Source organism: Lycorma delicatula, chromosome 8, assembly GCF_047948215.1.
Source record: "Lycorma delicatula isolate Av1 chromosome 8, ASM4794821v1, whole genome shotgun sequence".
NCBI lineage: Eukaryota > Metazoa > Arthropoda > Insecta > Hemiptera > Fulgoridae > Lycorma > Lycorma delicatula.
In genome coordinates, this window is record NC_134462.1 from 51,936,206 (window position 1) to 51,949,302 (window position 13,097).

Here is a 13,097-nt window from a genome sequence, read left to right on the forward strand (position 1 = left end):
CCAAGGAAATTAACAATATATGCAATGCCAACAATAAGATCTCATACAAAATAACTGTAACATCCAAGTCCAGTTTTTCCACTTTTTAAAATTACGATGTTATCAAAATGATAATCGCATGTGGGTTATCATAAAATAAATTAACAGTCCGTTATTAATTGTAATATAACTTATACAGAGGGAAGGGGAAATAATTTGGTAACTGATTCTAGAGCTTGAAGTAAGAAACAATACAAATACACTTCTGAAAACACTTGTTATAACTTTTGCCCGGATTTCAGTTACCCCGTTAAATGAGATCATACTGAAATTTTTAAGGCGTTACATAAGGAGCAAACTTGATTATTTACGGCCTTTACGCAGAAAAATCTAATAAAACTGGTTCCAGAACTATTATTTTTTGTAGTTACATGATTTTCAACGTAAAATAGAAAAACTTCGGCAACGAAAAATACGTTTTCTTTTTTTTTTTTGTAGGTTTGAAGTACAATAACTTCACATATTAACGGATTTGTTAGTCATTTAACAAAGTTATTACTCTTCACACATAAAAAAACGATTTTCGTCATCGAAGTTTTCTGTTTTACTTTGGATATAATCAACTAAGGGAGAAAACAGTTCTGGGACGTGTTTTTTTTTTTCAATTTTTCAGAGTAAAAAACGTATGAAACCACCAGGTTTACAACTTGTATTACTCCTTAAAAACTTCACTATAATCTCATTTCATCGAGGGAACTAAAATCCGGGCGAAATTTCGCCAACTTGATAACAAAGCGTTTTCGGACATATGTTTGTCTGAACGTTTAACTAGACCAAGCTCTAGTATCAGATCCCAAATCCCTTTCCCTTTACTCCTAAATCACTCTATAAGAATAACAACAAATATTAACATTAATAATGCTTACAACATTAATTATTACGAATAACATTTATTAATAATTAATAACAAAAGATAAAATAGATATGTATTTTTTGCATATAAATATACAAATCTTAAAAAAAAACTTACATGGGTGATACATATTGTTTATAGTTTAAAAGTGCAGGTGAAATAAGATAAACTCGTTTAAGTATACACAAATGTTTTAATAGAACGTTTGCAGACATAAATTTTAAGATTAATATAGTACACAGTACTAACATACAAATTAAGTTAGTTTAAACGTTTACAGTCCACGGCAGCCACCCACCGGGTTGGTCTAGTGGTGGAAATTAACTGATTTGGAAGCCGAGAGTTCCAGCGTTCAAGTCCTAGTAAAGCCAGTTATTTTTACGTGGATTTGAATGCTAGATCGTGGATACCGGTGTTCTTTGGTGGTTGGGTTTCAATTAACCACACATCTCAGGATTGGCCGAACTGAGAATGTACAAGACTACACTCATAATACATCATCCTCTGAAGTATTACTAAATGGTAGTTACCAGAGGCTAAACAGGAAAGAGAAAGAAAAGTCCACGGCAGCCAGTCTGCGACTGCTCCCTCACCCTTAGTCCCCACCACACTCCTACTACTCCAACATGCCGCCCCCACTGAAGGTGAAGACTTCAATTATCGGGTAAAGAAGTTCTATGCGTTGCCAGTAGTCAAGTCGATTTATGTTTAAATCGGTCATGTCAGGAACAGGAAAGGATGTCAAAGATTGTCCAATTAGGAAGTAAGCGGGTGTCAAAGGATTTAAATCGTTTGGGTCAGTAGATAAAGCTGTCATAGGTCTAGAGTTTACACATGCTTCGATCTTTATGAATAAAGTTTCTAGTTTATCATACATTAAGGATATGGTTTCCTAGCACTCGTTTAAGGTGATTTTTTTACAGTTTTAACTCCTGCTTCCGAATACCTCCAAAATGAGGTGATTTAGGAGGAATAAACTGCTAAATAATGCCAGCGTGTAGTGTGTTAATGTGCTTTTCATTAAATATTATTTTTGTAATTTGAGTCGTTTTCATCAATGAATGGATTTAACGATTTAATTTTGTTACGATCTTTCCAATCTTAATTTTTTTAATGTCTTCATCAAATGTTTGTTGTACTTGTTTAATCCAAAGGAAAAGGATTTCTGCATTTTGTAGGTTGTTAGCATCAGTTTTTCTAGTTTTAGAGTTTCTGCAGTTATGTATAAACTGTTGACAGACACAAAGCAGTGACCCGTAACAGCTTAGACCAAGAAGAAAATCTGTTCATTAAGTCACAGTTAGGTACAGATATTGCTACAACTATTGTCTTTTTACGCTCTTCTAATTCTGGACTGATATTGTTTGAAGAGCTTCAGGCCATTCATCTTCAGCTTCAGATATAAGAGATGAAGATAACTATACTTGGCGTAGTCAATCATGATATTAAGTATGCAAGGTTATGCTGTGATCGGACATGTTTCCAAATAGTCACCAGTTAATTCTTGTATCTGAGCCTCCCTGTTGAATTTAGCCAATGTAATACTATCGTTGAATCCGTCCAAAGAGTGATAGAATGTATGTTCAATTTAATGGAGTCACGAATTTTATGGATCAGTTCTGCAACCAGTAGCGTTCCGCATAGTTCTAGCCGCGGTAACGAGATTGATTTTATCGGAGCTACTCGTGATTTGGAACAGAGTAATTTAACTGAAATTGAATCATCACTTTCAATCGTACGAATATATATACAAGCACCAAAAGCCTTCTCCGACACGTCGGAAAACCCATGTATTTCAAATCGTTGACCCTTGTTTCCACTGAGGACTCTTCTATCAACTGTTAACTGATTTAATGAGATAAGTGATTGTCTGTATGCACTCCATTTCTGTTTAATATTATCAGGAACTGATTCATCCCAACCGGATGGTCTATGTTCATCCAAATTTCTAAGAGGTCTTTGTTCATCCAAATTTCTTGCATTAATAATTTTGCTGCTATTACAATAGGTGATACAAGACCAATTGGGTCAAATATACGGGAAATATCAGACAGTATTATTCGTTTCGTAATTATGTTTGGTGGTTCAGGCAATTTGACTTGAAAATGAAAAGTGTCATTAGTAGAGTTCCAGAAAATGCCTTAAGATTTTAACAGTGTTGTCGGATTCGACTACGAAATTTGCTTCCTTATGTTCAGCTGGTATATTTTCTAACAACTGTGGGTGATTGGCACACCATTTTCGCAATTCAAATCCTGCAGTTCGTAAAAGTTTTATCAATTCATTTTTTTAAGTATTAAGGTCATCTAATGAGTCACAACCGGTTAAACAGTCGTCGACGTAAAAATCCCTTTTCAAGACTTCAGTGGCGACTGGAAAGTTTTTCTTTTCAACTTCTGCTAAATAAAATAACGTTCGGATAGCCAAGAAAGGTGCAGATACTGTTCCATATGTAACGGTTTTTAGACGATAGTGTTGAATTGGTTCAGTTGTATCATTAAGCCGAAGAAGTTTTTGATAATCGCGTTGTTCTTCATCGATCATTATCTTTCGATACATTTGTCAAATATCGGATGCAAATACGTATATGTGCAGGCGAAATGATATAAGATGGAAACCAGATCACGCTGTATGGTTGGTCCGATCATCAAAATGTCATTCAGAGACTTGCCGGAAGTTGATATAGTAGATGCGTCAAACGCTACGCGAACGCGAGTGGAAGAGTTTGATTCCTTCAGAACAGGATGATGTGGCAGATAATACCCATGTTCTTTATTATTAAGAATGGGTTCTAATTCATCGTTTTCAAGATATTCGTTTAAAAAACTTATGTAATTTTCTTTAAGTTTAGGATCGTTTAAAAGTCTGCGTTCTAATGATAGAAACCGTTTAAGTGCTTGATCCATTGAAGTGCCTAGAGCTTTCTCAGGCTCAGAAGAGAAGGGTAGTTTGACAATAAATTTACCGTCAGCTTGTCGTTTAACATTGGTCAGAAAATGAGATTCACATGGTTGTTCTTGAGTTAACTTTGATTTGTTAACTACCTCTTCTAATTGCCAAAAAGAAAAAATAAGTTGATCTGTGCTTGGCTGCGTGTTGGCATCTACAACTGTAAGGAAAGAAGTTCTATTCATAGGTTTCTGAGATGAAATTTTACTTCCAACTACCCAACCAAAAACTGTATTTTGCAGAATAGGCAGATTGTTCCCTAGTTTAACGCGTCCATCTTCTCGAAAAATACATTAGCTCCTAAAAGGGCCTCAATACCCCTTGATTTGAAAAATTCTTCATCCGCTAGTTTAAATGTCATTAGGGATTTCCAGTTTAGAATGAAATGAAGACGTAGTTAAATTATTAGTAATTTTTCGCAAGACGAGATAATTCAATATTTTCAGTATAATTAGTGAGTCTGGACTTAATAACTATGTTTACAGAAGTGTTTGTGGATATACCTGTACCAGCAATGCCTGAGACATTTGTGCAAACCTTGGACTGCTGCAATCCTAGAGCTGAGACTAAAGAAAGACTGATGAAGTTAGATTGACTTCCACTATCGAGTAAAACGCGGCATGGATAAAACTTTCCTTGCGAGTTAGCGATGGAAATGACAGCAGTGACGAGCATAACTTCATTGCTATTGGAGCAACCGACTACAGTTGAATTTTGAAAACTTGTCGATGAAGTTGCTGATGGAGGTGAAGGCGGTCCAGAGGCTTTCTCTTCAGCGACAGGCGATGACTTCGGGTTATTCGTATTATGCAATACTGTATGATGGCATTTGCAGCAGTTTTTACATGATTGAGGGCTTTTACACTGGATTGTTCTATGGTTTGACCTTAGGCAGTTGAAACATAAATTAAGCAGTCTAATTTTAGAATAACGCTGAGATTTATCTAATTTTAAAAGTTGTTTGCAGTTAGAAGTTAGATGATATTCTGAGCAAATGGCACAGTTCCGTTTAGTGGTGTTCACAGTATGAAATGTGTTTTTATTTATTGAGGGAGAGACTCTATGGTTAGGCTTGTTATCCTTAAAAAATAATTTTTTAGATGATTGAACACGGTGTTCTTCACGACTTTCTTGAATGGAACATTGTTCGAGTGAAAACTCCATTAGGGTTATAAATGAATACCGCTTAGATTGACTATCTAATTTATTGCTTGCTTCGACATTTAAATCATTCCTACTCTGTTTTGCCTGATAGGCCTTCCACCTCTCCTTTGTTTCCAAATCTAATTTTTTTACAATTAAAAATACTAACAGGGTTCCCCAGTGATCAACTGGTTCGCCTAAATTCTTTAAAGCCGCAAGATGGTTCGTAACTGCATCGTATAGGTATCTTAAATTAAAGGCAGATGATTTTTCAATTTGCTTAATGTTTAATAAGCTATCAACGTGTGCTTTAATTATTAAACTTTCGTTTTTGAAACGTTTCTGGAGAAGAGACCACGCGGAGTCATAATTTTCGGCACTAATTTTAATTTCCTTGATTGTTCTTAATGCCTCTCCCGACAGACAAGAGCGTAGGTAATAAAACTTTTGAATTTTTGATAGACTAGTTTCAAAAAACTCATAGAAATCTGTCCATTCTTCATATTTGCCGGAAAATGAAGGAAGTGGAATATTAGGAAGTTTAATATTGTCGGAAACATCGGGAATTCGGGATTCAGTGTGTGAAGAAGAGGGAACTGGTGATAACTTTTGTTCGGTGAGGATGTTTGTTAATTTTACTTTCAATGGCATAATAATTTTCTTCAAAGTTACTGAGTTCTTCTTCTTCATACTGATCATCGGTGCTCAATGCCCAGATTTAATTATAAACGAAGTTTATAATACGAGTAAGTCGACCCTTTATATAACCCCTTTTACATTTTAATTCACAAAGTTTATCACCAAGAGGGGGCTTTACAGAAATATCGTTTAAACCCATATTTAATCAACGGCTTAAACGAGTGCACGGAATTACAACAGTGTAACAAAAAGAAAATTACAGAAATGATATAGTAGAACAACATATGAAAATACAAAAATGATAACTACAAACGTGCGTAAGTACGTAGATTACAATACATCAATGGATAAAATAAACAGTGAAAATAAAAATAAGTATTTTTATCAGTAACATGATTGAACAACTATTCTAGGTATAACCATGAAAGAATTCAAGAATAATACTAAACAAAAATAAATGTAAACAAGTGAAATCCTTTATTCAAATTCTTGGAATTAATGTTTGTACATAACATAAAACAAAGATTACTAATGACTAATAAATGCTGAAGGTTTATGTAATCTTAAAAATTTAACATAAGATCATTAAGAAACTGATAAGCGCAAGAATGAGTTGATAATAAACGTAAATTAGAATGCGCATAGGTTAAACACGTAGACCACCGGGCTGGTCTAGTGGTGAACGCGTCTTCCCAAATCAGCTGATTTGGAAGTCGAGAGTTCCAGCGTTCAAAGTCCTAGTAAAGCCAGTTATTTTTACACGGATTTGAATACTAGATCGTGGATACCGGTGTTCTTTGGTGGTTGGGTTTCAATTAACCACACATCTCAGTTATGGTCGAACTGAGAATGTACAAGACTACACTTCATTTACACTCATACATATCATCCTCTGAAGAATTTTATCTAAACGGTAGTTACCGGAGGCTAAACAGGAAAAAGAAACTGTTAAACACGTAGGCTCTACGCTAAACAACATAAAAATGCAGCATAACCGTATTTTTGAATACTTCAAATGTTCATAACGAAACATATAACAAACAAACAATAATACATATAAACCTGAAATTCACGTTTTGAATGATTTTTACCTTTAAAAACTTGTAGGCGTATTTATAGCAAAAACTGTGCCTTTAACAAAAACATCAAATACATACTAACAATAAAAAATACCTATAACTGTTTACTTTACTTAATAGTTAAATGACAACATACAAAAATAAAAAAATATCGGTGTCTAACTGAAAACAACATACAACAAATCCACAACTTTGACTGACATTACACCAAAATAATATAATAGCGCATAAACATGAAAATCGATAAATTACTTATAAAACATCTTAACCTAAAGAAAACAAAGTTTCCACAAAACTATTAATTTCAGTAGAATGACTATAAAAAGGATATAAATTATCATGACCGAAACGTCGTTCAAGGAGTTTGCGAAGCGTACGTCGGCTGATGATATACCTTGGTGAGTGCGAAATGATATCATATTACGTAGTCAACGTAGAATGCAGTGGAATGATCCGTAGCCCCACACACATCAGCATACAAATAATAAAAAATTAAAATACTTTCAGTTTAAGATTTCCCATAAAATAATGATGTTTAAAATAACGATAACGTTTACTGGTTTAATGTTTTTAAACTAAAGTTTAGTGCATCACCACAATTAAGAATGCATAAATTACGAAATGTTTATAGTTTAAGCTTACTTTTTACTTTGAAGACTGCCAAATCACTCAAAAAGTTTTCACATACACAAAAGGTTTTCGTAATCAATCATGTCGGGGTCACCATGTTGTATAGTTTAAAAATAAAGGTGAAATAAGATTCACTCGTTTAAGTTACACAGTTTATTTGGGCTTGAGATGACAGTCAGTATAAAGTATACAGTATAAAAGTTTAACATAAGTATAAGTTAAATACTGCGTTTACAGACATCTGTTTAAGATTGACATACGTTTGCAGTCCACGGCAGCCAGTCCGCGACTGCTCCCTCACCCATAGTCACCACCACACTCCTACTACTTCAACACATATATTAATAAACTATAAGAAAATAATGGGAAATAATGACATAAAATTAAATTTTACATTTTTTTTCCAGTTTAAAATCATATTTTTGATTGATCCTCACGCTACCAAAATGTTTCTATTTTTAATTATTTCTTCAAAAATATGTTACATTCAATTTTTATGTTGTTGCAGTATATTATCACTAGTTCAGTTTTAAAGTTTTCTGGTGTTAACCTGTTTCTTTTATCCAACCAGAAGTTATTCATTGAAAAGAAAAAAATATTTCAATATGTACATGGGAAGTTGGAATACTAAAACATAAATTCAATTATTGTCTGAACATTTCGAAAATAGGGGAAGGGGAAGTTGGAATCATTATCCATTGAAACAAAATACTCCTAAACATTTTTATACATTTATATTATTTTAATTTTTATGAAAAAATTAATACAGACCATGAATAAAAAAACCAGCATATCTGGGTGAAAATCGATCTGTAGGCAACATTGATAATATCCCTGTCAATAATGTTCTCAAGCTCAAAATACAGCTTGTCTAAATGATATACTACTCCAGCATAAGCCTTGTATAGAAAAGATCATCTAACAAATTATTAAGTACTAGCCAATTGAGACCCAGGAGAACCCTGGAACCCTCTCAGCAGCTTCCTGGGGCCAACCTCAAGGACTCCCAGGGTACAGGGTCACAGAACTCACTTCGCTCATCATTCCACCATAACTTGCTTCCCTTGCCATTCTTGCAGAGTTCACTTCAGTTTCCATTCCCATCTAGCCAGAGGACTCTGCTTCCTGGTGCTGCAGTATTCATTTCTCTCATTATTATGAGAATAATACTAATAAATAAAAGTATTGAGGTTTTATAGAAACCCGAAAAAGGAAATAAATTATAAAAGTCAGTATCTAAAGTACACTCACCTTTGACAACAAAAAATTCATAACTTATTTCTATTGCCATGATGGCAGAAATATAATAATGAAGAAAAAGGATTAATCTTTTTGTATTCAGTGAATATCTATAATTCACAACTTCACCCCCAAGGGGGTTAGGGCCTCAGTCTATGGCTTAAAACCTTCCTTGGGCTAAACAACTGTATCCTGCAAATTTGAAAGCAATCATTCAGTCGGTTCTGGATTTCACAACAAACTTTTGGCTTTATATGTAAGATATCAAAAATATAAACAAGATTTGAAATCAAAACTATTTGTTACCTTCTAATATCAACATTAATTATTACTAAGGTATTTTAATATCATGGTTCCTAATTTTTGTATATTTCATAACAGTATAATTGTAAAATACTGCTAGTCCTATTCTAATATTTTGAAGCGATTCATAGACAAAACACAATGGGAAAACAAAAGTACGATTATCCAGACAAATAGAAATTCTAGTTTAAAGGGGGCTGTTGTGAATTTTTTACTATTATCTAAGTCTTCAGATTGAATTGTTACAGATGTTTATGAAATATTAATGGTTTGTAATGATGTTTATAATGATGAGTTTTTTATCAACCTTGTTTCAGTTGCATTCCATCTAAAACTGAATTTTTAATGTTTAACATATATAAAAACTGGTAAAGTTTTTACTTATATTCATATATTACATTTATTAAAATTTATAGATTCCTGTAATAACAAAAATTTCATACAAATTTCTCCCAAAAAAAAAAAAAAACGTAATTTTGACTTACAAATTATACATTTGGTTCACTCACAGAACATAAAGAATAAAAACTTGATTGATACACTGTTGAATAAATCAAAAATTTACTTTTTTATGTTGTTTTTTTTTTACAGCATGTGTGGTGCATCTGCATGAAGTTTCATTACCTTTTTTGAACTCAGGAAAATTACTGCCCTAAAAGGCTGTAATTTATTGATAACAGAAACTTGATTGAAGTACATTCATTTTATAATATACTTGAAGAAGAAGTTGAAAAATGATTAATAAAACATATTTGTTTTTCTATTTATTTAAGTGTTTTTCTTTAAAGATCCTAAAAATTCTTTTACAGCCTTTATTGCTTAAATTATTAATTCACCACAGTTCTGAAGCTTGTATATGGGAATGTGAAAATAGAATTTTATAACTATGAAAAATGTGCTTTGAATGTCTGACCAGGATTCAACCTGGGACCTCCAGATGAAAGGCTGCCGAGATGCTGCCATTCTGCCATGGAGATAAGTATTCTTTTATGTATTAAAAGTAGCTTTTTTTGCATAAAAGAATTCAAATTAGAAAATAGACTGGTGTTAGGCAGGGAACAGCACTTGCATTTTTAATGCATAATTTTCCTCAATTCCTGCACGTTTCTTCCTCAAAAGCAACTCAGAATGGGGATAATATCCCAGGTTTGAATTCCGCTCAGGCATCCATATTCCTGCATGCAAGCTTCAAAGCTTCTGTGGTGGATTAATGAATTTAAGGGTTAAATTCTCACTAGACATTGGATACCTTGGACTAGTGGTACAGAAGTGAAAGCTTAATGAATATGTAAAATTGTGAGTGATCATCTACCCATTAAGAATTAAGAGCTTTCTATCCTGTAATTCAATGCTAACTTTTTTTCAGGTTATTCTGTATGAACAAAGAGATCTGAAGATAATTACAACAAATTTAGTCCAGCCAAATTACACTTTGAGAAAAAAAATTTTTACCTGGACTTTTATAAGTGCAAATGGTAAAGGGGGCTTAAATAAACATTAAAAAAATAAATGCGTGAGCACAGGTGGTGGAGGGTTAATTTTTTAACCCATTTAGGATGGGCTGAAAAGGGACGGAAAATGGTATTATTGCGATTTCCAGTGAAAGTTGATGTCAAAAATAAAAAGTATCCAATACAAAAGTTTATGTAAGAATCTAACTTGTAAAGGTCACTTTTTAACATAACCTCAAAATTTCTGAGAAAAATGCAAAAAAATGTTTTTCATTATGACGAAATGGTTAAAGTATACGTTTCTGTGTCTTAAATAACCACAAATTTTTTTAGATAAAAAAAAATCAATAAGTTTCTAAGATAATCTCATTTTTTCCAGTCCGAAACACTTTTTAAAAAAAAGTCTAGTTAGAAAAATCTTCACACAAAGTTCTGCCAGTGCTCTTTTTTTTTGTTTTGACATATAATTTTTGGTAGAATAAAAAAAAAATCTATAATCGTAATCAAAAAACATGCTTCAAAATGAAAAAAAAAATTACTTGCAACAATGAATTTTTCAGTAATTGTTGAATTTTAAATTTCAAAATGTTGAAATTCAATTGTTGAAATTTTTGCAAAAGCATTTAGATTTGAAGGCTATACAATTAAATAAGCAGAAGAAGATGCAGCAGATTCATTAATTACTTAAACAGCAGCAGAAATCGCCAAAAAAAAAATAAGGTTATAAGCAACAGGAGTCGCCAAATATAAAAAAACTATCATTGTTGGTGGCCAAGATATTGATAGTTTAGTTCTATTAAATCAATTAAATTCAACTAATGCAATAATTTACTTTCTCAAGCCAGGTGCAGGCAATGTAAGCAATTTAATGTATTCAAATAAAAAATTATCATTCTATTGTTGTTTTTTTTACATTTTACTGGCTGTGACACAACATCTACTTTTGCAGGCAAAGGTAAAATACAACATTGAATTCACTGATTAAAACTCCCAAGCCTTTTTATCAGACTAATGCAGAGCCAAAAGTTATTGCTCAAAGTGGTTATAAATTAATTTCATCTATTTACAAATGCACAAATGATATATTATCTTTTTGATTTGAGATTTCAGCAATTAAGTCTACTTTTAAATTAGAAAAATTACCACAAACTGTTGGAACAGCTACACAACACTCCTGAGCATACTTTCAACTTCAAACATAGTTTGGAAGCAAAAAACTGCAACTAAGTGGGGCTGGAAAGAAGTAATTGCAAATAATTCCAAAATAATCATGCCTTGCACTACAGAAGTCTCAGGTCATGCCTGAAGATTTATTAAAAACAATCTCTTGCAGCTGCAAAACCAGCTGTGACGGTAATAGATGCGGGTGTCGAGATTTCAGTGATTCCAAAGATATTTCACTTGAATTTGAGCAGCCAAGTCTTTGAGGAATTTAGTGATATAAAAGAAACGTTCGAAGATCAGGAAGAAACCCAGTCTAATGAAGGATCAGACAATGTAGACCAAGTTAAAAAGTTGCCAAAAAGACGAAGACTGGGCTAGTATTCTTAATTGTAAATATCCATTGTAAAAATTTTGAAAAATGTAATAATTTTTAAGCAAAAATGGGGATTTAAAATAATTTAATTAAAAAATCGCTTATACAACAATGAATTCATCAAAATTAAAAAAAAAAGTAGTACACTAATCAATTCTACGACAAACAAATAACAAAATTATTTCTTTATTTATCTGAAACTTCATTGTTCAAATTGAATGTTTATAGCAATACTGCACAAAAATAAAGTTTCAGGTCAAACAATGAAACTAGTTTCTTTTGTATTTTTTTCTTCGTACAATTGAATGGTGTAATCAGTTTTGAATTTTTTTAAAAATTTAAACAAATTATCAACAATTACTGAAAAATTCATTGTTACCAGAGTCATTGTTTTTATTTCATCTTGAAGCATGTTTTTGAATTGTGATCATATTTTTTTTTTATTTTACCAAAAGGTATTGTCAAAACAAAAAAACATGAGCACCGTAAAAAAAAAGTGTTTCAAACTGGAATAACTGAATACCTCAGAAACTTCTTGATTTTTTTATCTAAAAAAATTTGTGGTTATTTAAGAAACAGAAAGGTATACTTTCACAAAGTTTCGTCAAAATTAAATTATTTTTGTGGAAATAAAAAAAAAGAAAATTTTTTGTATTTTTCTTGGAAATTTTGAAGTTATGTTAAAAAGTGGCCTCTACAAAAGTTGTAGATTTTTGTATGATCTGCAACTTTTGTAATGGATACTTTTTTTGACTTCAACTTTTGCCAGAAATCACAATAATACCATTTTTCACCCCTTTTCAACCCCCCACCACTGCCACTCAAACATTTGTTTTATGTTTAATATAAGCCCCTTTACAATTTCCACTTATAAAAGTCCAAGTAACAATTTTTTCCCCCCTTTAAATGAGTTATTTTGATTGGTTTAATTAATATTTCCACACTTAAAGAAAACTTTCACATTGAATTTAAATAGAGTTAAGACTGAATTACAAATTCCACTGAGCCTAATAAAAAGACCATATCTCTGTAGCAAACTCAACACACACACACACAATCACACACCTTTAATCATCACAGTAACACTGAATAGGTAACAAATGGAATTTTGAGAGGACTTTGGTGAAACATGTTTCATTTAATTCTTTTAATCACTTATATACTAACAGTATGGTTATGGCACATCTTAACAGAATTCCTTTTTAAATAAATTTTCTTTAAAATACACACAAACC